The sequence below is a fragment of the Gallus gallus genome, chromosome 9, assembly GCF_016699485.2.
Source record: "Gallus gallus isolate bGalGal1 chromosome 9, bGalGal1.mat.broiler.GRCg7b, whole genome shotgun sequence".
NCBI classification, from domain to species: Eukaryota; Metazoa; Chordata; class Aves; order Galliformes; family Phasianidae; genus Gallus; species Gallus gallus.
In genome coordinates, this window is record NC_052540.1 from 20,929,691 (window position 1) to 20,954,695 (window position 25,005).

General features: G+C 38.2%; 2 long non-coding RNA genes across 4 annotated transcripts in view; one reads left to right on the forward strand and one right to left on the reverse strand.

Annotated features, from left to right (window-relative positions):
- The window catches only part of LOC107054136, a 40,790-nt gene that overhangs the window by 7,243 nt on the left and 8,542 nt on the right, over nucleotides 1-25,005 (forward strand). Inside the window, exons 4-7 of the long non-coding RNA XR_006930974.1 lie at nucleotides 907-15,922; nucleotides 16,456-16,571; nucleotides 19,979-20,215; nucleotides 20,852-20,894. This is a non-coding gene — a long non-coding RNA (uncharacterized LOC107054136). The remainder of the gene's footprint in view (nucleotides 1-906; nucleotides 15,923-16,455; nucleotides 16,572-19,978; nucleotides 20,216-20,851; nucleotides 20,895-25,005) is intronic.
- Nucleotides 1-25,005, reverse strand: part of LOC101749407 — a 229,987-nt gene that overhangs the window by 6,887 nt on the left and 198,095 nt on the right. The window contains exon 22 of one of the 3 annotated variants that reach the window (XR_005862474.2): nucleotides 4,947-23,103. The exons of the other annotated variants lie outside the window; for them this stretch is intronic. This is a non-coding gene — a long non-coding RNA (uncharacterized LOC101749407). Of the gene's footprint in view, nucleotides 1-4,946; nucleotides 23,104-25,005 lie in introns of those variants that run through there. 3 annotated transcript variants of the gene reach the window in all.

The window sequence follows — 25,005 nt, forward strand, 5'->3', positions numbered from 1 at the left end:
ACAGATAAGTCCACCAAACAACAACAAACATCTGCAGTTTTCCCACTGCTACTGCTTATGCACACAACTGAGGACCAGAGCTCAGCCCCTATAGCAAAATCCATCACACATCCTGACTGTCCTCAAGCACTTTGAATACACACGGGTGAATATTGAGAAAGCATCATTTGTTGTCCTGAAGATCCTCTGTCAGTTCCCTGCAAATCTTTCTGTAAATCTTGCAGAGAGGTTTCCTGGGTGGTCGCTGGTACTAAGGATTGAACAGCTTTCATGGCTTGTTAGTGGGGTGCAGGGCAGCAGCAGATGATTTGAACAGACTAGAAAAGTGGTGAGCAAATTAGTAATATAAACCAATACTCAGTCTCACAGAAGGATTGAACCTGCAATTAGAAGCAAATTAAGAGAAGAAACAGAGAGCTCAGAATGCACATTTACTTATAGGAATGTGAGGTTATCTTATCAAGAGATATGTGCAGACTTACTGTGCTGACTCAGTGGTTTTGGTAGTAATAAATCCTATTGCCTTTCTGCTAAATATTGTGGGATTCTTTTTTTTTCCCTCGGTATTGTGAAATCAGCAATTATTTGATATGCTTGCTGTGGAGCTTTTTAATCATTTCCCCATTAGAGCTGCCAGGGTTCTTCTTCTGAAAATGATGCGACATCTAAAGAACACTGGGAATTTTATGAATTCCCCATGCAACCATGAAACATCCGTGGGTTTCACACAGATAAGCTACACTAGGAATTTCGGCTAAAATGATTAAAAACCAGATAGAAAGAGTTTGCAAATTATTAAATAATAAAGAGAAAAGTTACAGAAGAGAGGATTCTCTAGGGAAAATAAACCTAGGGAGAAATCATCACTTCTTTACAAGTAAATCTGAAATTTTATCCATGTTACAGAACTTATATGGACAAAATACATCACCAAAACGTTTCATGAAGACACTCTGTGTTCCTGCAACATCCTGCAACATCTTCAGCCCATCTGACAAACTGAGTCTGTGGTGACAGTTGAAATAACTCTTCCTGGAGAAAGCTGCAACATTTATTAATCTGACGGAGAAAATCCACAGGTGAGAAGTCCTTGTTTTCCAAATACTCACATACTGGATGATGGTACTTCCCAACACAATGCAGTTGTATTTTATGCTTTAATTTCTCACATTTTTCTCCCTTCAAACTTTTAAAGAGGTATATATGCACAACTTTATCTTTTAAGGAAGTGTGCTTGTGTTTTTCTACTTGTATTCCTTGATTTTAACACTAACACCATTTCAATCTCTATTGAGATCTCTTAAAATCTCTGCCTGATCTGGTGGTTTTTTCCCACTTTTTGCTACAAATTATACCTTGTTTGCAGAAAAACCAACATGTTCCTTCTGTGGTTGTAATCTCAATAGATCACAGATGCACTGAGTAGGTCTGATGGCTTTGCCATGTATGGCATCACTGTAGTGGCAGAAGCTACTTTCTGCCCTTCTGGCCCTTCTCTGGGCATATTCTGTCTTCCCCTTCTGCCTATACATCATTCATTTTGCAACTAAAATTGATGGATGGAAAATTAAAGTCCACTATGTACATTATTTGCTATAGTAGTCACATGATTTACCACATTATTAAAAATTAGATAATTTCATACTGATTTCAAGGCATTTCCTCTGCAGGTTCAGCTATTAGCTATTATGCATTTTATTTCACTTTGCAGAGAATTTTGTTTGGTCTACTACAGAAATATTATCATCAAATATTAATAGTTTTTTCCTATTTGCAGTCCAAATATGCTAAGTGTTTGACTGTTTTCCAACATCCTAATAAACTATACTGAAAGGAAAGAATTATGATTGCCTTATATGATGAAATAAGATTACACTCAGAAATGAAGTTCCATTTCTGAAAAGCACAATGTAGTCTACGTGATTAATAAAGAAATGCTAGGGCTTTCAATGTACAAATGCAATTTGTCAATCACTTTTTTTTTTAATACCAGAACACTTCAGATATTCTTGTACCTTCCCCAATTCAAAATCCACTTGAACTTCTGTGGGAGGCAGTTAACAATAATGAAAGCTAACTTCAGTTTGGAGTACATTGTTTTTAAATGCCACCCACAGAATTTCACGTCGATCTTGAATACTTTGAGTTAAGAAAGACTCCTCTTTGAAAAAGAAGATGGACAGTACATCCAGTACCAAGAATTTTAATTTGCATTCACTGTAAATTCCTAAGCTTGTTCTTAAAACAGAAACCAGGATTGGCTTTCAGAAAGTGCAGGCATGGAATACACAGTCATTTTATTTACTAAGACTACAGCATAGATGAGAAGGAACGCAACCTCCAGATTCACCTCAAATTCTGCAGCTCTAAATTCCACCTCAATTTCATGGCCTCTTTTTTATTTAATTGGATGCTTCTAAAGACAACAAACATAAGACACCTTTAATTTGCAGGGTAGCCAAAGTTTAAACAGACCCAATTCCTCATAAATGTGCAAGCATCATGTTTTCTGAAATGCTTCTACTCAAAAGTTGACTTCAGGAAAAAGGCAAAGATTGTGTTAAAATGAAGACAATCTTTGTAAAATATTTTAGTTTAAATTCCAAGATCTTTAGGAATTGTGATCACTGGTGTTAGTACTTTACCATTTTGTAAGAAGTAGATGGCTACATAATATAAAGAATTGCCACTAACGAAGGATGTGGTACAGCCCATTTAAAGCTCTTGCCAACTACAAAAGTAATAATTAAAGTTTGAAAAAGAGCATACAGTGAATACAGTGGTTCAGTTTGAGTCTTAAATAGATAATGAACTACTAAATCTAGTATTTAAAGCACTCTGTGCTACATGAAACACAAATTTAGTATGCTAGTAGAACTAACAGATGACCAAATCGAGTCTCTTTTACTCCCAACTTTGGTTTCAGTGGGTGACATTCCACATGTGGTTAGTGGCACTACTGCTGTTAATTAAAAGCAAATTTGGGGCCCTGAGAGCCAAATACAAGCCAGAACAGTATTGTTCTTCATGCAGGGTACATGGTTGAAGGGGCAGGGCAGTCAGGCCCTCATGAGCAGCCCTCCCATGGACCACGCAGGCCCAGACTGATGCTCAGCACCTGCACAGGGACAGGAAGGTGTTCCCAAAATACTCCCAGAGGCACAGTGAGGGTGAATGCTCATCTGAGCTGGTAGCCAAGGCAGAAACATAACAACCTCATACCTGACTGCTGTGCTTCTAGCCACAGATTGAAAATCCTCTTGACATAACTTAATTACACCCAAGAGGACATTATGCCATAGCATAAGCAAGATATTATGAGAATGTTGTGTCTCTGCTGGTGGCGTTATCTGAGTCACTTTTTATGGGATTAATATTGTTTAAGTAAGCTGAAGAGAATTTCACTGCACTAGGTAGAATAGCAACAGAACAACAGGTCCAGAGGGTGAACAATGCTGTTAGAGGCGATGGTGGATAATTATGAAACATAATTATACTTTGAGTTTCTCAGGGAAAAGAATAAGACCTGATAAACATTTCAGCATATTCTTGCCATTAGGAAAAAAGAACATCTCAAGGAATTTAAAACCATATGACAGGAGTTTTTTCAGTAGGAGTTTGTGATGCTGAATCCTTGGATTAGATGGGTCATTTAAATATATGAAAAGATTATTTAATTCATGTACCCAGTACCTGTACAAATAAAAGCAAGAGGTAGCACGATATTGTATGTGTGCATATAAGTATACGCTGTTAATTTTGGACTTAGAATGTTTTTATACAACTCCATTGTTTGGATAATGTACTTTGGATTCCAAAAAATTGGGACTTTGTAATATTGCTGAAGGATGTGGCCTCAGCTGAACTAACATTGTGCTATTTGGAGTCACTTATGCAAAACTGTCATTCTACCTTATGTTTATCCAATTTAGGACAGGTATTATGGGGCCAGAAATGTGTGTTGGCTACAGAAACAGATGTGCTACAAAATGGGAAAATCTGTAGCTGCCTTAACTGGGATCCCTTGCGTTTTGTCAGTTCAGATCAAGGCTTTCATGCATAGCTATGCATGGTTTTTAATGAATATTTTTAAAAATTATTTTGCGTATATAGAAAAAGATCCAGCAGATCAAAATCTTTTACAGTCAGTGACAAATTAACAATACGTTTTGTGAGGCTAAGAGAGAGTGAGAGAAGATACATCGCCGTGTATATTTTTGTCTTTAGGTGTCCCCCTTAACAATAAAAAAAGCTGTCAAAATGTCAAGATGTGTTGACTTCACAATAAGCAAGAAAACAAGAAACCTTGTGAAAGAGCATGAGAATAGAAATGCTGTAAGAGAAAACTTTGCTTTACTGTACATTTTTCAACATTTACTTAGATCACGTATCTAAAAATAAGTATGTCTGCCTTTCCCATTAAATTAGTCTCAGCCAGACTATGTTGTCAAATACATACATTATATAAAACCTAAAGAAAAGGGTATTAAAAATAGAAGAAAGTAAATAAAACAAAAAATAGAAAGCACACAAGTATCTTGCTTTGAAAAAAAAAGAGATTTGCTTTCATATACATAAATACAAATGATTCTTTTATCCTGGCATGTATATCTTTATTTAGAGGTGTGTGTACAGGAATTTCCAAAACTACAGAGGATCTGTCAGAAGAGTCTGTGATATATATCTGAGTACTCTACGCAGCAATTTCTCCTGCAGAACAATGTGAAAGCTTGCTTATAGCAATACACCCATACATTTGTTTTTAACATTAAAGAAAACCAACAACAACAAAAAAAATTGGCACTATCTATTACTCAAACAGACCACCTAAATGGGTGTATTTACTTTACTATTGGCTGGTTTAAGAATGTATTTGCTGAGAAATGCAGATTCAGGACAACTGAACTATTTGTATGTAATTCAAAAGATTGGCTCCTCTAAGGAAAAAGGTTTTAGAAGACATCAAAGTGTTTTATTTTGTTTCAACATTTGAAAGCAAATTTGTTTCTATTTTTTACTTCCCCACTGCTTCATTTCAAAGTACTTCTTTTCAAAAAGTAAAATATGAAGACATTTTTAAGACTTTTGTTTTGTTAGAAAAGCTAATGAAAATAGTTTAGATTAGCATGAAGCCAGCCACTAGCTGTCTGGGGTGGTTTGGTATCACCTAGCAACACAAGGATCAGTTGATCTTATCACTTCATAACTTCAAATGAAAGGAGACATTCAGAAACTATATCCTACTTCTTGATAAGTAAAATTCAATCAGATGTCTCATCGTATAACGTGCATGGAGAAGGTCTATACTTACACAAAAATGTTAAAAAATTGATCTCCATTCCTCAAAGCATAGAGTATCGTTGTCCTTATTTTTGAAGAGTTGATATCAAATATTTCAAGTCAACTCCATGCAAACAATAGTCTGATGTTGTATGATTAAATGTTTCCTCTGAGTTGTTAGGGTCAGCAAGATCTGCTGCATTTTTATGGAGAGTTCCATAAAGGTCACTAGGAAAAGCAATACTACAAAAAGAAAGGAAGAAACAGAAGTAATAAAAGTGAAGTTCTCGGTGGTGTTTACATTAAGACCGCCAACCAGGCTAACTGAGCTCTTAGGGAAGGGCTTGCTTCCACACTAAGTTCTCAAGGCAACAATAATAAATCCTGTAAGAGATCATAACTGGATTTCCATGGCAGAATCTTCACATTCTAATATTATCCTGATTCAATTTCTCAAGCTGGTGGTACATATTTCTCGGAGGGTCTCACAAAGACCATTTTTCTTATGTGCTCTGGGATTCATGAGTGGATAGGAAGAGCGCTGGTAACAGATGGCATGTTTGCTGCACTGTAATATCAGAAGAAGGCTTGTGCTGGTTTTCTTCTGCAATTTGTTTAATTTTACAGGTCTGTGGGTATGCAAAATTAAATAAAACCTTTTCTTCCCTCTGCCTAATGCATAGTTATGATTTATGTTCTAAATAACCCCCTAAACTATTCAAAGACTCAATTACAGGAATAACTGTTCAAATGCATAACAAATGACAGCCTTTGCTCCAAATAGTAAATAATTTGAACAGAAAACCTGTGAAAAATAGGAGTTGTTATATTCTTATCACAGAAGTCACAAAAGAAGCTCCTGTTTCAACAAAAGGTGACACTTTCTGTGTTTAGAGTGGGCCTGTCCACTCAGTGTAGTGCTCCGTTTCTCTTTCTTTCAGTTACTTACATAGAGTTAGGTGAAGAAAATCATTAAATTAACAGAGATCTAATTGCTGACACATCGCAGTTGTGTGTTTGAGCCCAAGAGAGGAAAAGAACTCAGCCAGCTGCCAGGCTCCAGCTGCCCCATTGCGCCCCATTTCCCAGACGGGGCAGGCAGAAATGTGGCCTTCAGAACTCCAAGTTTTTCCCTTTTCAATACCCACCCATAAAAGCTGTTGATTCAGGTTTTCTTTTCTCAAGCAAAACTCAAGCTCCTCAACTTTTAAACTTCTCTCAAAGATACATCCTGATACTATAAGTCATCCAGAATTCTATTTGGATTTAGGAAATGAATTTTGCCTGGCCTGCACTCAAATCCTGGCAATCCACACTAGGCTTACAGAGCATCTGCTCTTTGGAAAGTACGTCTTATTCTTACCACACAACTTATTCATCTTGCAAGGAACGTTGCAAGGAAACAGAAACCAGAAATGGTTCAGTCAAAATCTCCTTACAGCCACAACTCATACCTACAATTAAAAAAAATAAGATTCGGATAATAACCATGTTCGTGATGGAAATTATCCTGTTTATCGAACTCTTTATATATCAGAGACATCAAGAGTCGTATTATGTTAGCATACAGATGTACGTATTTGCAAAGGAAATGGCAAATTCCTAATCAAGATTCACCTGCTCCCAGACTCAACACGAGAATATACCAGTGACTGTCAACAAAATGTCAAATGAAATTATGCAATGTGCAAAGGAAGTGTAGGAAAAGATCATTTGGGAGACGTTTCTAATCATGTTAAATACACATAGCAACTCTAAAAGCCTGAATTTCAAAGGCGTGGAGGTACCTAATGAGGTTTTTGAATATGACTTTTCAGCACTGCTGAAACATTGCAGGAAGAGCCTTACTGCACCTACGCACCTTTGAAATTATCATTTTATGTTTCTATCTTCAAATCTAAAAATACCCTTTCAAAGCTACAGAATGAACCAGGCAGGCTCCAGGCAGCAATGTCATCTCTGCATACTGGAGACTGAAGGAGCATTTGAAGATGTCTTTCGACTTCAGTGTGCTTCAGACCTGGCCCGGTAAGGAGCAGGACTGGAATTTGTACAGATCCATCTGTGACCCCACTTTGTGCTGGCTACTGGTGTGAACATCTCCTGGTCTGTATCCTTGCTGTGGGCACAGTGGTTTGGAGGTGGCCACTTGAAGCCACCATGTCACAGTCCCTGACCTGGGCTATACATTTTCTAGATCTCCTCTCTGTGTTTCTAAGAATTGGAGACGGTGAGTTTTCAGTCTGGAGAACTTCTGAAATGCAGGGGCTGAGCAGAGCAGCTCCGAGCAGGTGTAAACCAGAACAGAGCGTGCCAATAAGAGCATTGGGACAGTGCGGGACAACACAGAGTCAGCCAGCAAAGAGAAGGAAAAAAAACCTGGATTTTAGTGTACTTCGAAACAAGCTAAGCCTTACTGAGCAAGCCCAAGAATATTAACTGATAAGCGTGGAGGACTGGGACTTGGACCAATTGGGGAGCTAAGCTGTTGACAGCACAGATATACTTGCAATTTCCACTGGCTTACTTTTTTTTCCTTTATAATTTGCTCTTTCCTTCTTGATTTAAAACAGAGAAATATATTAACAACAAAGAGTAAACACTGCATTTGAAAAATACAATAAAAATCCATTTTCCTTTTGCCATTCCCCCCTGCAAAAGTGAATGATTTACATAGTGATGCCCAGGCCTTCCTTTTCCTCCCCACGGGCAGGCTCTGAGCTTAAGAAACACAAAGAGCAGAATACAGATCACTTTCTGCTTCCATGACATTCCATGATTTCAGCTGAGAGCAATTTACTTAAGATATATTTCTCCAGCTAGGGATACACAGCACCGGTTCTCCTTATTGTCCTGGACATTTCACCCGCTGCACCATTAGTTTCCTCCGAGAACAGAAGTAAATAGCACAATTTGTCCTTGCAGAAGACTGGCTGTTTTGTAAATGTGAAGAAGCTCATGGCAAATGGGTAGAATGTTAGGAGTAAATAAGAAAAATGGGGCAGCAGAAATAAATCTTTTATGATGACTTCTCTCATTCATTTAAAAGGGAAAAGTCTTTGCTGTTCTTTGCCAGAGTGAAGACACAGCAGTTGTAAGTTCCAGAGAAGATAACTTCAGTTCATGGGTAATTTTCTACATAGACTTGAAATATAAAGTGGAAAGAAAAAACGTGAAGACATGGGCTTGCAAAACCAGCCAGCAATTTAAGAAAATTACATCAGCAAGCAGAGATGTGTGCTACAGCCACTTTAAAAATAAATTGCTTTAAACATGTAAGTAAACAAATGAAAACATTAAATCTCATTTCACTTTTCAGAAAGCTACCGTAGGTATTGAACTATGCGTATTGTATCTCATCTTACAAAAATGTTTAACCACATTCCCACTTCAGATGTTTCTGATGGACCACTTGCCAATCCGTCATTTCCAGGAATGGGTTCATGCTTTGCCTCACCTGGAGCTCTGCAGTTTAAGCCTTTTTAGGCGCTCAAGAGAGTTGGTTGGAAATGTTAAGTCTCTCTTTTGGTGCTTCTCAGACTATCAGAAAAACTCAGCATAAGTGCAGCTGACAAACCTGTCCCAGTCGGTTGTGGCTGGGAATTCCCTGAGCAAATGGAGAAGCCAAATATCTAAGTTTGCTGGTTTTTTTCCTGCATTTTTAGATGATACAGTGATGCAGAGGGTTCTTCCACCATGACTGCTTCAAACAATCAGAGCAAGGCAAAAAGCAGATTCATTAATACATCCAAGAGAAAAGTAAGCATTAGGCAAATACAGATTGGTTGGAAACACTGATTTCTTAAGGATTTTTGCTGATGCCAGGTAGAAGATGGTTCAGGTCACTTGGGATCACCAGTATGTCTAAAGCAGTCACAGCCCAACCTTCTGTCACAATGGAGAAGTCAGGTGCTTTCCCTGCTCCCACCTGTCCCCTGCCATACCTCCTGCCCCTGAATGTCTCATCGAAAAACCTCTTTTCATTCATTTTTCCCCTAATCTATTGGGGCAGGGAAACAAAAAGAAGCTTTCACAGCCATGAATCTGCAGAAGGTGGTCCCTCCGAAATGCTCTACTACAATAACTAAATTCCCTGAGTTCACTGAATAATATCTAATTTGTTAGACCATATACATGGTGACTTCACCTCCCAAACAGAATGTTGTTTCCCAGCCTGACAAACTGATGGATCATTCTTGTTATCTGCCTGTGAGCTTCCTCATTGAATTCTGAAGAGATGTTATAAGGGGAAATAAATTCAGAAGATGAAGTGGTTGAAATTAGAAACCTTGAGATTTAAGGCTAAATTACAACATTTCACATTTCTCTCTAACTCCAGACCAGAGGGGTTGTGAGTATTAGGCAAGTGCTAAAGTGCCATGGGGCTCATGTCACGGAGTGGTGTTTAAGGTATGTGAAAAATCACCAATTTAAGCTTTCAAAACATATAACCCTCATGCTAAATGCCCTACAACTATGCTCCTTTTAAATGCAGGCACAGATAGATGACTTTTAGTGTAGGGGTGCAACATTACTGGCTACGTGTTGGTGAGAGAGAGCCCATCAAGATATACAAAACTCAAAGTTGACATCATGTATGCATGGAGGGGACAAAGTGAAGGCACAAGTTATGAGATACTACTGTTTAGATTCCCTCTGGACGTGGACACTGTGGTGGAAATGCTAAGCCAGGGCTTGAAGCAGTGATTGAGCACCTGGTAGGAAGGCAGGGCCAACCCAGAGCTCAGGTGCATGCAATGCAATGGAGCCAGCATGCATCCCTTCCCAGACCTTATTTAAGGGTTGGCAGGGGAGGCAAGGCTTTTGGAAATCTCCATGTGCCTGAGGCCTTCTGAAAGTAAGTTTCTTCTTTCTTCTTTCTCTTATTTCTTCACATGCTGCTGTTGCATTTGAGTGAATCCTCACTTGCTGTGGCCTGGGATCTTGCTGCTCTGCTGTCATTGTGTTTTTCATCGTGTTACAGACACACCCAGGAGTTTGGTCTGTAAACTATAATGGTTATTCAATTCATTTTTTTAAGTGAGCACCTGCTGTGAATTTCATTATACCTTTTGTCTGTAATGCTGTCACCAGACTCTTGGGTGTATTTTCTTGTGGCTGCCTCTGTAGGGAGCACGATTCTTTGTGTATTACAATGGCTATCAAGGGAAAAGAAATGTCACATCACAACCACAGCTTTTTGAGGTGCCTTGCAACACAGCCGTAGAATTAGCATACCTTGACGAGCCCACAGGATCCCATAAGAGTAAGACTGCAGATTTTTCCTATTTGTGCCAGGGGACAGGTTACGGACAATAAACTATCCCTGAATACAGGTTGGCCAGTGCCAGCACTGATACCAGTCCTCAGGAGACCAATTCATCAGTTGTAAAAGCTGGGCATGGCGCCTAGGGCGGCAGAGCCTGTCCTCCTGCAGGTATGGCCCTGGGAAACTGCTGTTGGATGATTAGGAAAAGACAGTGTGGGAATGACCAAGATAGTTCATTTGTTTGAATGTGAGTAAATGCCACTTGCGAGAAGCTGCAGGCAGAGCTGTAGAGAATTAAGTCCGCCTATGGGAAAAAGTTTCTCTTACTTCTTTACCAAATATAGTCTGTAAAACTGGTAAGCACGAAGCAGGAATAACTCTCTGATGTGACTGTGGCTGAAGGTGCTCCCAGTGTGGAGCTGATGTCTCTGGATGCAGCTTGTTCTGCCTTTCCTGACCCATCCTGGAACTTTAATGTAAAGTAGAAACCAGGAAAGCCACCTCCAGAAGTAGCTTCAGACTTTTGAATGTCCACCAGTTCACACAGCAAACCTTCTATTCAGTTACCAGCAGGGACTGGTCTCCAGGCCAGCCTCAATGCTGGACAGCAAACTCTGTTTTTCACTTCCTGACACTAGAGGTACAGCAATTCTGCCTGCCTTGTTCTCTCCTTATCACGCAGAAGTGTTAGTATGACAGCATCAACAAGAATAAGAAGTTATTAAAGTGTTTTTGGCCAATGAAATCCAAAAGCAGTCTGTTCACACCTGGAGAACCCCTATAAAACAAGTTTTTCTCTGCCAAATCATAAGGACTGAGGAGAGGACACACCAGATTGCTGCGAGATAAACTAAGCTTCACAGCATTTCTTCTATGCTATTAATAAAAATTCTGTCCACGGAGGACGTTGGTAGTATTTTACATTAACTTACAGTACTTAGATCTGACAAACCTGGCAAGCTCAAAAACAGGTGCATGTAATCTATAATCTCCTCCCTGGATATAGGTTTTTATCAGGATATTGTGGCTTCTAAGGCAGAAAGTCTATAGCTAAACTGGAATTGATTTTATTCAGGACTTATATTCACGAATAAATATCACAAATAGTTTAATATAAATGTCAGCTAGGGAGAGGATTTCATCCTAGCCATACTCAGAGGTTAGGACAATATGTCACTGGAGATACTTTGTTAATGGATATATACTTTGCACTCTGCACAATGGCTGCATAAATTATGAGAATTATGAAAAGGAACACTAACAAATTGAAAAGTATGTCAGAAGGTATTTACAGAATGCATTAAATTTATCTGAGATATTCAGCAAGGAGAAGGATGCTGTTGGAGTGGAGAGACCATTAAGTTGTTGAAAACAGCTATTTTAAAATTGCAGCCAACACTTGGGCATCTTGCAAAGCCTCCACTGCAGCGAGTTTCTGCTTCAATCACTAATTTTCTTGTCTGAAATCAGCCTTGCATGGTTCGTTTTCATGAACTTGAGAAAAATAAACACCAAAAAAAGAAATGGCTGCTTTGTAAGTTCACCTAGTGATTAATAGCAGTGTGTTGTTAGAGTCAGGGTAGTATGGTTAGGTTGTGGTTGGACTCGATGATCTTTAAGGTCTTTTCCAACATGAGCAATGGTATGGTTAATGCTACTTAACTTCATTGGTACAGTAGGACATGTCTGACCTGTACTGCTGAAAGAAATGGTGAGCAAATGTAATTCTTTCTTAATTACGTCTCTTTGCAAGGTGGAAAATGAATGGTAACTTGAAGAAATAGTAATAAGCTGGCCAAATCACAGAGCAGTAGAAAAATCAGATTCTTACACCCTAAACATTGTGAATTGTAAGAAATGTGCATTCACATTCCAAACTGCTTCTTTTTGATAGAGTTTTTAATCAGAATGGAAAAAGAGAAAGTATCTGTCCTGATGACAAAAATTGCAATGAGAATATTCTCCTCCTCTTTAAAATCTCCTCAGTGTGGGGAAATATGCTTCTGTCTCAGGTCCATAAAGTATTCAGCTCATGCCAGCAGATTATGCTTCTCAAGAAATTCACACGATCAATCACCCTGCCTGTCAACTCTCCATTAGGAAAGTGACTGTGCTGAATCATCGAATCACCTGGCCTGCCTTCCAGCTGCCCTGCCATGACTGCTGCTTCCCATTTGGTTTATAAAACATGTAGCTGCATTCTCCAGTGGGCAAGGAGCAATTAGGAAACAAGCATGAGCAATCACAGATAAAAGCTAAGCAAGCCAATCTGAACTACAAGATTTAAAATCCACCACGAAAAGCATGTCCATTAGCAAAACCATCTCATTTTATCTTTGTCTATGATGTTCCAAAGACCAACCTGCTCTTGGACAAAGATGCTTGAAGCTTACTGTTCTATCCACCACCTCAAAGCTATAGGGATGTCCTGGCTGTTCCAGGCTGTGCTAGGACACTGGTACCATCTCACTGCCACTCACCTCAACAGGACTTTTTCAGCATCCTTGCCCAGATCTCAGTGAACTCCATTAAGGAATTCTCTGTTCCCAGAGAGCATTTCTATACTTAATGAACCCTGTCAGAAATGTGTCTAATGATTTTAATTCCTTACGAGCAGCATTTTTAAAGCTTTCTAGTGTTTTCTTGCTCATGTGCCTAAAATATGCCTAGGAGATAAGTGAGTGTGAAAGCATCGTGTTCTGTTCCTGACTTCTCTACTGCATATTTCATCAAGGATGTAAAAACAAGTTCAGATTGCCTTAAGAACTAAAAGTACACTTTTTTTTTTCCTTAGTCCATCACCAACCATTATTAGTTTTTGGTAAGCAGCAAGTGATTAACATGCGTTACTTCCAGGTGATTACAACTGAGCTTATCTTCATACTGACACCATTGTTACCATAGCACATGGGTATAACAAGTTCTCCTTTCTATGTTTAAAAAAATAATGATGGTACCATGATGTTTTAAAGTTGCAGTTCCTCCTTCTCTTCCTGTCTTTGTACATCAAGCCCCATAGGAAGCAATCATTTCTATGCAAATGCTGTGTAATAGAAATATAACTTCTCTATAACCTGCCTTTCCGTGGGGAGATCAATCTGCTGTCTGTTTGGCTGTGGTTTCCAAGCAAAGCACTAAGCTGCAAATTTTTATGCTATTAGTGGCCTTCTGCATCATTTACATTCTCATGTTTCGCTTTTGATTTGTGCACACTTGATTAATTTTGGAGGAGCAATAATAATCTTGTTTATGCAGCAACTGAGATTTTCCAGATTCAGTAATCTGAGGTAGCTGATGCTAACACCACAGAGACCATGTGTCCTATGTATTATAATGTTCAGAACAAGTGTATCAATAGCTATTTCCAGTAAGCCTGCATTATTTCCTTTTAACACGTTTTACAGTAATAGCGTAGATTTGATCTTTCCTGATCTTAAAATGTTACCTTATCAAGAATGCCCCTAAGAGCTTTGCCTCTCTTAACATCAATCATGTGTGTAAAGCTTCTTGATTGCCTTTCATGTACGTGGACCTGGAGGTAGCCTTTTCTGCAGCTGCTGCACACCAGCAGATAGCAGTACCTGGGTGTATTGCAGGAACGACCCTTCGGGTGATATTCTATTCATCAGGAGGGACCAAAAATTGCACAAAGTTTTTGTAATTCAGAGGAAACAACTCCTGCAGCAGGAGACTTTTCATGCAAGACGCCGTGGCTCCACAGTGGGCTTTGAAGGGAGAGAGGAGTGGAAGTGTGGGGTAGTAATGGACCTTCTGCCTAGCAAAGGACAATCCAGAGAGAAATTGAGGCTGTGAAAGTTAGTTCACAGCATAATTAATGGACTATCTAAATTAAATAATTTCTAGTTCACTTCCCGATATAGGAAATGGTTTTGAACATAGAATATTACATTTCCCTTAATGGTGCCTTTAATGGCCAGAAGCTACAGCTTTTGCTAGATGCACAGTTTCCAAATGAGACCCAATTTGTATTCGTACCAAACTGATAAAAACAGGAGCATTTATGTTCAGGATTATTGCAGTACCTTCAGCAAACAAACACGTTTTTTGCCCTTGTTTCCAGTAGCAGAGTCCAGCCTCCTGAATACCCATCTCCTGTCAGTGGTTAGGAATCTAACCCTTATGACCACCAGCACTGCTCATGCCTCAATTCTCAATCAAAAAAAGACTGAGAGAGATTGGAGAGAAAGTACAAGAGAAGTCTTGAAATCTTGCAAACAGGTGAATACAGGTTTTGTGTCAGATTAAATATAGCCATGAAAGAAGAGACTATGGCAGATTCTGAGCATTGAGCTTTTTTTACAATTTAAGTACCTTTGTGACAGGAAGACATGGTGAACTGTTAGCTAAATATAAAGGAATTAAATGCTTCATCTCTTCAGAAAATTTACACAATTGAACAAAATCTGCCAGAAACATAAAATTGCTTTCAAACAAGTGTTGCCAAAGGTAATTGCATGGAGATTCCTATTTTTCATAGTTTGAGTGTGAAAAATGATTAACTGCACACACAAAAATATTAAAGAAAACAAACAAATGGTTCATGAAATAACTCATAAAGATCTAAAAGATCTTCATATGAAATTTACCATTTTTTTCTTTCTTTTGGTCAAAGCCTGTTGTTGTACTTCACCTGGACATGCTCATCTCTTATCTTATCCTTGGGGATGTTCATGAAACCAAATGCATTGCTTCTGGTTCATGAAGCCCTTTAGCCTCTCCCAACAGGCAAATCCTTCCATTAATAACATGCTCCTATCTCTAACAAAAGATTATTATATTTGCCAAAGAGAAAACAAAGGCGAAATAAATCAATGCAAAAAAAAAAAAAAAGTAAAGAGAAGTAATCCCTCCACTAATCAAATAGAAATAAAACAAAACAACAGAAGATTCAGCAGCTGGGAGCCAAATCTCCACCCCCTTGTGGTTTCTTGGGTCTGCAAGTGCCCCTAGGTTCTTACACTTTGTCATTACTGTTCTGTTTCGGATTTCATTTTGCTTCTTAATGTATTTACATGCCAAAATAAGACTTAGGCTGCGAAATCTGCATATTCTTCAATCAACTTGGATACGCTGTTTTCTTGCTGCTGACTTACCAGAGATTCATATTAAGGAGAGCTGTGATCACTGTTGGTGCTGCAGTTGGATGTACTTCCTTTTTCAAAGTGGGAAGAATTGAGCCCTGATCCATTTGTCTTAGAAACGGCTGGAAGTGTGCTTTTATAACCTTGTGGGGATTTAAATACATTAGCCTAATTAAAATTGTTGTTTTATTTGTTTTGGTAGGCACTCCCTTTCATCTGCATGATAATGATTTTGCCTCATCATTTCAAGAAGTGTCTGTGGGTGGAAACAGTGAGTGATATATTCATATAATGAGGCTCTAAATGACTACAAAAGACTTTACATCGCTGTGAATCATCCATCTGCAGTGCTGCATTATTCAGAAAATAATGCAACCCTATAAATGAATAATGATTTAAATGTACTTTTAAAAATTGTTAATGCTCCAGCATTTTTCCCTTCTCTATATAATCAGAAAATTGATGATGACTATGACTAGACCTATGTTCTTCATTTAAGTTATGTAATGGCAATGTAAAAAAATGTCTTGTGACAACAATGAGAATGGAAAGAATTCCAGGAGACTAACACTGGGTTTATAAGCTTCAGAATTCCCTAGCCAAATTCAGTTGAATTTAGAGGGTATTATCACCAAAAATCCTCCTAAAAGTCTGCAGGTTCTAAAGAAAATTGAATTATTACTGAAGTTAATAAAAATGATCCAAAATAGATGAGGATGTATGTCAAATATCTCAGAATAATATGCCCATGGAAAATATTTTGCTTGCTTATTTGTGTTTTCCTATTATCTTTTTTAAACCAAGTGATGAAGGGAATCATAAAACAAGGAGCCATGTGAGAAGCTGAAGTAACATGAACTAATTTCACGAGCGTTAGTTTGAAGATGTCTCATGTAGATTACGTGATAAACAAAAAAAAGGTGAGTGCAACCAGAGCCTTCATAACAGTGAGATCTATAAAGGGGCCTCACGTCTCTACATGGATTTTTATTTTTATAAAAATAATAGCGTTATCTCTTTGTTAAATTGAGACAAGATTGATAAAGAGATTCCAAAGGCAGGGAGTTACCAAACATGTAAATTGAGATAAAAAGATGGAGCTCACTGTCATATACGTCTTCAGACACCAGGATGAAGTCAATGTGACATTATAACATTGCCCACCATGTCCAGAAAGGATGTTAGGGCACAGTAACTGAAACTAGGCTCTCCATCCCAGCCCTGCAAAGCTAATTCTGTTACAATAACTGCAAATGTACTGGGATTTTTAGGAGGCTGTGACCAAGAGCAGAACTGGGTATATTCATTTATACGAACACCAAGCCAACAACATGTGAGCAGTGTCCTTAGGCACATGTTTTAAACTACAAAATGCTTTTCTGGTCGAGTCATAAAACCAGTTTTTAAGAAGTTAACTGAAGAAAAGAATGTTTTCTTTGCAATAAAACAAGTGTTATCTACTAATTCACTTCACCAAGATTATTGAACAAGGTTCCTTTCCTGTGCAAAAATGAAAGTATGAAGGATGGACAAGTGAATAGTGTTTTCAATGAAACTGGATACTTAAAAGAATCTTTGGCCACAGAAGAAGGATTCAATAAAGCCATCTTCCCCTAGCATTGTTTTATATCCTGCAAGTCCCTACTAAATTACTGTAAGTTATTGATGCTGTAAAGTGCGTGAACCCTACTAAGGCTACAGTCATTGAAGTCCCCTTTATTAAAATATCATAAAAATCACTTCCACTTGAGCAGCAGAATTGAATTTGTATCAAAGATATTCTAAAATATTGCTACCCGCCTATCAGGCTACTTTGACTTCCAGTTTCTTAGAGTTTGATAAACTCTCTAGTATATAGTTCTGTTATTATCTAATTCTACCGATAAACTGTGATCCTGACTTTTTTCTCCCCACATGATTTATTAGGCTGAAAACAATACCGCCTGTCCCTAATTCATCCTAGCCAGTGAATCTTTATCAAAGGACTTCATGAACACTGGGACAGTGTGACTGTTAGCTGAGCCTTTGCTACGGGACCACCCTGCAATGCAAATCATTTTCAGAGGAACCCAAAGGGCTCTTCCTGACACTCACCATTTGCCCACTATTTAAATTACAAAGTCACATGGCCCTGTTTTATACCACAATTAACACCACAGGCAAGCCTTTGACAATATTTAGACACGCAAAAAAATGATCAAAACGGTTAGCTGCAAAGCAATATTCCTATTTCTGCAAGTTATTTACTTGTATGCAGTCAAACAGATTTTCTTAAGATTCCAGGATTCTACATTTTTCGTAGGTGGTAGAGATGCTAGAATTTCAGTTTCTTTATAGACTTTGAGGAAGATATGTCTATGAATCTGTTAAGAATTTTTCCCCTTTTGAGATGGAAAACATTATATCTGAATGCTAAATATTAGCCAGCTACTGGAAAACAAGATTCTCATCTTAATATAGGATGAGATGTTCAGTGTTTCCTCTCCCAGCTGACAGAACATTTATACTAACAAAATCAGAATGGTGGCCATTTTTTAATCAGTTCTATTTTCTTTCTATACTTTTTTCAAATGTCACTTTATCTATTTTTTAATTACAAGTAGTTGTTTCTGAATTGAGCTGGGAAGGGGGTGGTTATACTGAGCATAAGCAATGAGTCCAACTCATTCATTGCTTGCTGGGCACACACACACACACACACACACAGAACATAACTGGTCCATCTTGCACTGCCCTGGTCTTCATCATTAAAAGCTGGTAACCTTAAAATAATTTCATGTTACTTGCTTTAAAGAATTCCAAGTCCCAGTTCTTGAAATCTGTTTTCAGAAGGTCTAGGAAATGCTTTATCTCAAACTTGTAACATTAAACAGGTATTACCATGATTCATAAATTATTCTCTTTTTAATTTTCAAGACTGACAAATGTGCCAACTTCTCAATTTAATTAGAGAAATTCTCTGTAAGATATGTATTTTAGTCAGGTTTTGTTCTCCCCAGTCTCACTTAAAGTTCCACCAAGTTTACACCAACCTACTTGTTCTCCCAGAAATTGTCTTATATAGAAAACACAAAATGTTTCATTTTTAGTATTTACATATATATTTACATATATATCTTGAAAGATGCTTTTAGCTCCTCCTGTCTGGCAGGGAAACCTATCACTCTTCTGAGTGCTTCCTCAAGCACTGGAATTAAAGGACACAGATTCATCATTACACAACCACCACTGAACAGTATTTCACCTCCTGCCTCTAAGCCAGAAATTCTACCATTGCATTTCACTCACAGAGATACACATTGAGGAAAGGCCAATTAAAAGAGGGGCAGAGAAATAATGAGGGAGGGATAAATAAATGGATTAGCTGAACATTTATAGTCACAAGCTCTATATGGCATTTTTTAATTGCAGATTTTTGAAAGAAATACAAAACATCTTTTGACTAGAAGAATGTCAGACATTAAACTTTAATTACTTATTCTCCATAATTTTCTGCAAGACCCTGAAACAGAGAAGTCATTGAATCCTTACTCAATGGCTTGTGAGTCTTAACTATGGATTTACTGCTATTGATTCATAATATAGTAGCCTAGGAGAAATAGACCGAGTTGATTAAAATTACCCATTTTTACTGAATTATACTGTAATGAATTTTCCTCTAGTTGAACAAAAGACACATTAATGCAATCTAAAGATCTCCTATATGAAGAATCAGAAGTAGGAAAATGGAAGAATGATTCTGAACTTAGCACGTGCTGCCTGTTCTAGTCTCAGCTGCAATTGCAAAAATGTTCTCCAAATTACATCAGTTGGATGTAAACAGCTCAAATATACGGACTGCTGTAACTGCAATGAAACTGCAATATCCAGAATATACATGATAAAGTACATTATTCTGATATGATTCATTTTCTAGTTAAGTTTTCATTTGGAAAGTCTCTTATATTGAGTCATGGAATATGCAAGGATTTGAATTATTAAATTTGAAGAAGTGTCATTTAAGACTAGCTATAGAATTCCAAAAATATATTTTAAAAAGGATAAGATTTTTTAACACAGACAAAATAAAGTATTTACACAGGCCATAATGAACACATACGCATTAATTCTTTTCATGTTCTTGATTGTGAGAAACTGAGTAGATTAATGGAATGCCCCGGCACTGGATTTTTCCCTGGTTTTCCTGGTTCTTGGTTTTCAATAATTATAATGCCTTGAGAATTTTTGAACTACCGTAGCTTAAGGTTTCTAAAACTTAACGAGCAATAAGTGACATTTAAAGTATGATTTATTACATTCTCGAATTATACATGCATTACTCTTACAGATGGTGTATGGGAATTGCTAAGTCATGGCCTGAGCCAATAATTGAGCACCTGGTCAAGGGACACAGCCCGCCCTGGGAGCACAGGTGAAAGCAATTCATCTGCGTGACTAGAAGAGGTAGAACCAGGTTCCAGCCCTCTCTAAGCCTCATTTGAGGGCTGGCTGCCCCAAGGAAGGGGCCTCTACCTGGAGACTCTTCCTTTTAGAGTATTTGTCAAGCCCTTATCGTTTGGGATGGGTGAGTAAATTCTTCATTCTTTAGCTGGATTGTGACCGTTGCCCTTTTTGGGGGGGGAGGTCTAATTCAGAACTGGTTGTCTGCCCTTGCCATTCCCTACAGCTGGTAAAACTGCAAATAATAGAGTTTCTATCATCCTGGGTAAACACGCAGGCAGGTGCATTGGTGTATTTTCTGGGGCCTACGGATTTTGGTAAGAAACCCTTTTGAAATATATGCAATTCTGCAAATTCTAAACCTAATTTTCTAACTAAATAGGTGTCTATGAGAAGTTATTGAAAATCATTCCTTTTTAAAAATATCTCAGTTGTAGAAAAGAGCACAGTTATTTAAAATAAGAATTTTCAAACACTGAAGCAGTGGCAGCTAGGTATGGTTTGGATAACAAATGAAGTCTAGAGAATGAGACCAAGGTCATAGAGAAAGGAAGCATTTCTGAAGTTTCATATGGAAATAAATGCTAGCTCTATTCCCACATAGGCATAGCCTCACAGATGAAGGTTCACCATTGCCAAGTGAATCAGGATGACTAAATAGTTCATGTATTTCTAATGATTCCTATAAGCCTCTGCCTTATTTTAAGAGTTTGGACTTTGAAAACTAACAAATAGTATTCTGAATTTAATTATTTTTTAGGTGGAAGGCTCTTATTGCTTCACCTGTGCAGCTGCCACCAAAGGTGAGTACCAACTCACTCCTCTGGGCACAGTCACTTCTGCAGACCTGCAAGGTGAGGGACTGGGAGCCGATGTACCCTCCTCCTTTGATAAACAGACCTTGTGAAAATGTTCTGGTAATGGCTGTGGAACCTGTGGGCCAATTTCAAATAAATCTGATAGTTGAACAAAGATCTAATCAGTATTTCCTAAAAATGTCCTACTATAGACAGCTCAGAGAGGAAGCCCACACCTGTTGGCTATTCAGTGCATGCATGGTGCAAACTCAAAGCTTCCACTTCCATTTGAACAGAACTATTTCCCAAAGGTTTGTAAAATAACAGAGTTTGTAAAAGTAAAAATGTGGGTTTGTAGTCCAGTTCCTTGATCTGACTTAGCACAGTGTTCTTTGTCTTAGTCATAAGCATTTCCTTCCTAATACTGTCATCCTTTTGGTTCTTTTCAAGATTGCTCTGTGAGATGTCTCTGGATTGCTTCTCATTATTCTCACTTTTCTGTAGATTATATTGAAGGATACACACTTTTTTTTACTTTTTTGGTCTGTTTCTTTTTTTTTTTTTCTTGTTATCAAGCGTATGGTTACCTGTGCTTTTCCCCAGTAAAACTTAGCAGCAAAAGGTACAAAGAAAGAATTAAATTGTTCCGATTTTACAAAAGTAGGGGTTTAGGAAAAAGAGAAAGGTTTTGAACAATTTTATCCTACTAACTACTGATCCCACTAGGGAATTTCTGTAGCAACCAGAGTGTCACTGCCAAAATATTCTACAGGAAGGGATTATAGGTATATGCAGAGATAACATAATCTTCATATAAATCAGTTAAATAGTCAATCAACCAAGAGACACAAATCCATAGGAATCCTGGCTTCATTAGTTTCACTGCTCACAGAATGACTTGGATTTTTTTAATGGTGCTTTAATCCTGTTAGATTTCAGAGGCAAAGCAGTTATGAGATTGAACTAGAATCTATTCCTTTTTATGCATCATTAAACAACTCCAAAGTGAATTAATTATATCTGATCAACCCACTGAAGGCAATGAGGCCATGAAAGGTGCAAGTTAGGAGTTGCAAAACATTTATTACTGATGACAGGGCACCAGAAAGAAAACTCTTTGACTTTCAGATCCAAGTGTGAGCTAAAGATCTAAGCATGAGTTAGCAGGGCTGGTTTTACTGAAGTAACTCTTTCAATCTAATAAGTGGCTACATTTGAAGAGCAAAAAAAATGAAATGTAGAACGCTGTGGTGTTATTTCAATTATTACAGAGCTATTCCTGATCATGAGCCTACAGCTTCCCTTTGATGCTTCAGGTTCACCACCCAGCCCCTTTTCCACAGGACTGGAGCGTGAGCAGTGCCCAGGATCTCAGGAGACCCCAGTCCATCTGAGTGGTGACCAAGGCAATCACTTGGCAAGGGCAGAGGTCACAGCCACATTGGCTATCACAGCCTCTTCAGCTGCATGCAAGCTTTCAATACATCCCACCTGGAGCTTGGTGGCTCTCACTCCCAGTACTGAAGCCTTAACGATAACTACGGCAAGTGGAGACATACTGGAGAGATTCTGGGAAAATATATGGCAGTTCCTTTAGAATAGTTGGAGTTGCAGATAATAGAAGTGTCCCTCAAATCCTCTCTTGTCAATAAGAGTGAAAGGACAGGCACATCACTGCTGACTGCAATTATTCACAGACTTTCACCTCTCCTCCACATGTCAAGTACTATGAAGAATTCCTCTGAAGTTAATGGTCCTCTTCTCTTTTATAATATTAAGCATTAAAGCAGAGCTAGAGCTAACATAACATAATCTTCAAGCAGATTATTTTCTCCAGATCCTTAGCATTTCCCAAAGTTATATCAAGCATTTTTAATCCACGAAGAATAATTGCAGTAACTGATACTGACAGAAAATATTGAGAGCAAGTTATTTTGTGGCACTGATTACATCTATAATCAACAAGCACATGTTCCCAAAGGTTTCAGGCATTGTCATGTTATGGTTAACTGATGGCACACTCACACAATTCTAAACTTCATAAGTACCAGAACTGAATCTTTGTGGTCTTCCTCTGTACCACTTCCATCACCTCTGCATCTTTCTTCTGCTGAGGGTCCCAGAACTGAACATAGTACTGCAGGTGGGGTCTCACAAGGGAAGAACGGGGGGGAAAAGACCTTGGTCCAGCCTGACCTTGAATGTTTCCAAGAACCTGAAAAAACAGCATCTCTCTTAAATATTCTCAAATACTGAAACTTTAAAGGAATACAGATACTTTTAACTCTATTTCTGTTAATTCCACTGATTTTTGTGTTCTTGTAACTGTTGTTTAAATTGTATTTAATATTGTTGGGTCCTGAACTACCTGTGGAGTTGTTTGCTTTCATCTGGATGAGGCTCTGGGCAGCCTCATCTGGTGATTGGTGACCCTGCACATAAGAGGGGGGTTGGAACTAGATGATCGTTGTGGTCCTTTTCAACCCAGGCTATTCTGTGATCTGTAGATCTTAACATAAAAGAAAAAAAAAAAAAAGAAATACAGCTGTTACTGGATTTAGTTTAACTGATCGTGAATGTGTATTGGCACAGTGCAAGGTTCATTGACTATTCAGACTTTTTCCTGAAACAGAAAATTGGATTTTTTTTCTCCCTTAGGCTAGGAGTTTTATTGTGCATGCTGGTGAAAAAAGTGTAACTGATGTTCAGTGGTTATGGTGTATGTGCTCACAGGGCCTCTTCTTTCAAAGGGGAAAAAAAAAAAAGCATCATTAATTGGTTAATCTTGTATAAATGACCAAGCTGTACTATTTCTGTAGTTGCCTAAACAGGAGCTAATGACAAGGCATTTCAGTATTTCTGAAGGAATCAATAGTTTTAAAGTAGAAATCGTGTTTTTCTGCCAAAATTAATTATTCTGCTGCTCTACAGGTCAGGATGTCATCTGCAGTGCAGACTGTGAAAGAAACGATCTTTTGGTGCATTTGTTGAGTTACAGAGTTGGTCTAGAGCAAATATTAAGCAGACAAGTGATCAAGAGGTTAAAAAGTATAGAGAAGAATACAGGGCAACAACTGTCCAACTTAAGAGAGAGACAGCAGAGCTAAAAAAGAGGCAAAAAGTGTTTGCTATCATAAGAATAATGAAACAAAAATACATCAAATCCCAAGTGGTGTTTTTTCTGTAACTAGCCCACTAAAAAAGGGATAAGGGTAATGGAAACAGCTCACGTCCAGTGCTGTCCTCTATCTCATGTTGAACAAACCCCCCAGGCCTTCTCCACTCCTGGATCTCACTTCTGCCCTGCTGGCCAGCACAATAATTCTGCTACCAACACCTGAGCAGCCCCCAGCAGTGTTGGTTACAAGAATGTGGTGCCCATCCTGGATGGCAGCTTCTGCTCCATGCTGTGATTCTATGTCCCTTAGTTACAGCCTGGAGTTAAATCCCCCTGGCTTCATAATGGAGTTACCATGGAATAAAGGAAAGAGGACCCAAAACTGGGACTGCATTGCACAGTATGTGAAGGTTTTGTGGCTGAACTCTGCGTACTATTTTCCCACGAACTACTGTTAAAATAAAAGGTCTAATGTATCTAACTGCAGTGATTTCCAGAGTCAGTGCCTACTCTAACTGGGATTCTAAATGCATTCTTCTATTTTAAAGTACTCTTCAAACTTCCTGTAAATAAGAGTTTCCCTTGTCTCTAGGCATGATTTCCCAAGGTTTCACAGCTCTAATTATTATGAACAATATCTCTGTGGTCTCCTGCTAAATCTCTCAAAAATATAACACACAAAAAAAAATCTATTTTGAAAGTTTCTTTGAACTTCATAAGTCAATGATTCCTTATATAACTGCAATAAAAACCTCTGGGAAAGAACCTATTATGAGCACAGTGTCAGCAATTTTAGCTTATTGCAGATGGCTTGCTCCCCTTTCCACATAACTATTTAATGAATTTAAACTAAGGATTGTATAATTTCATAGCCAATAGCAGCCAGGAGTTTTTACTGGGAGGTTTTTAAGCCGAGATTACGGATCTAGTTAGTAAAGGATTTTAATGAAGAAAATAATTCCTAAATGCAATTGGCTTCCACCACATCAGCACCAGAGC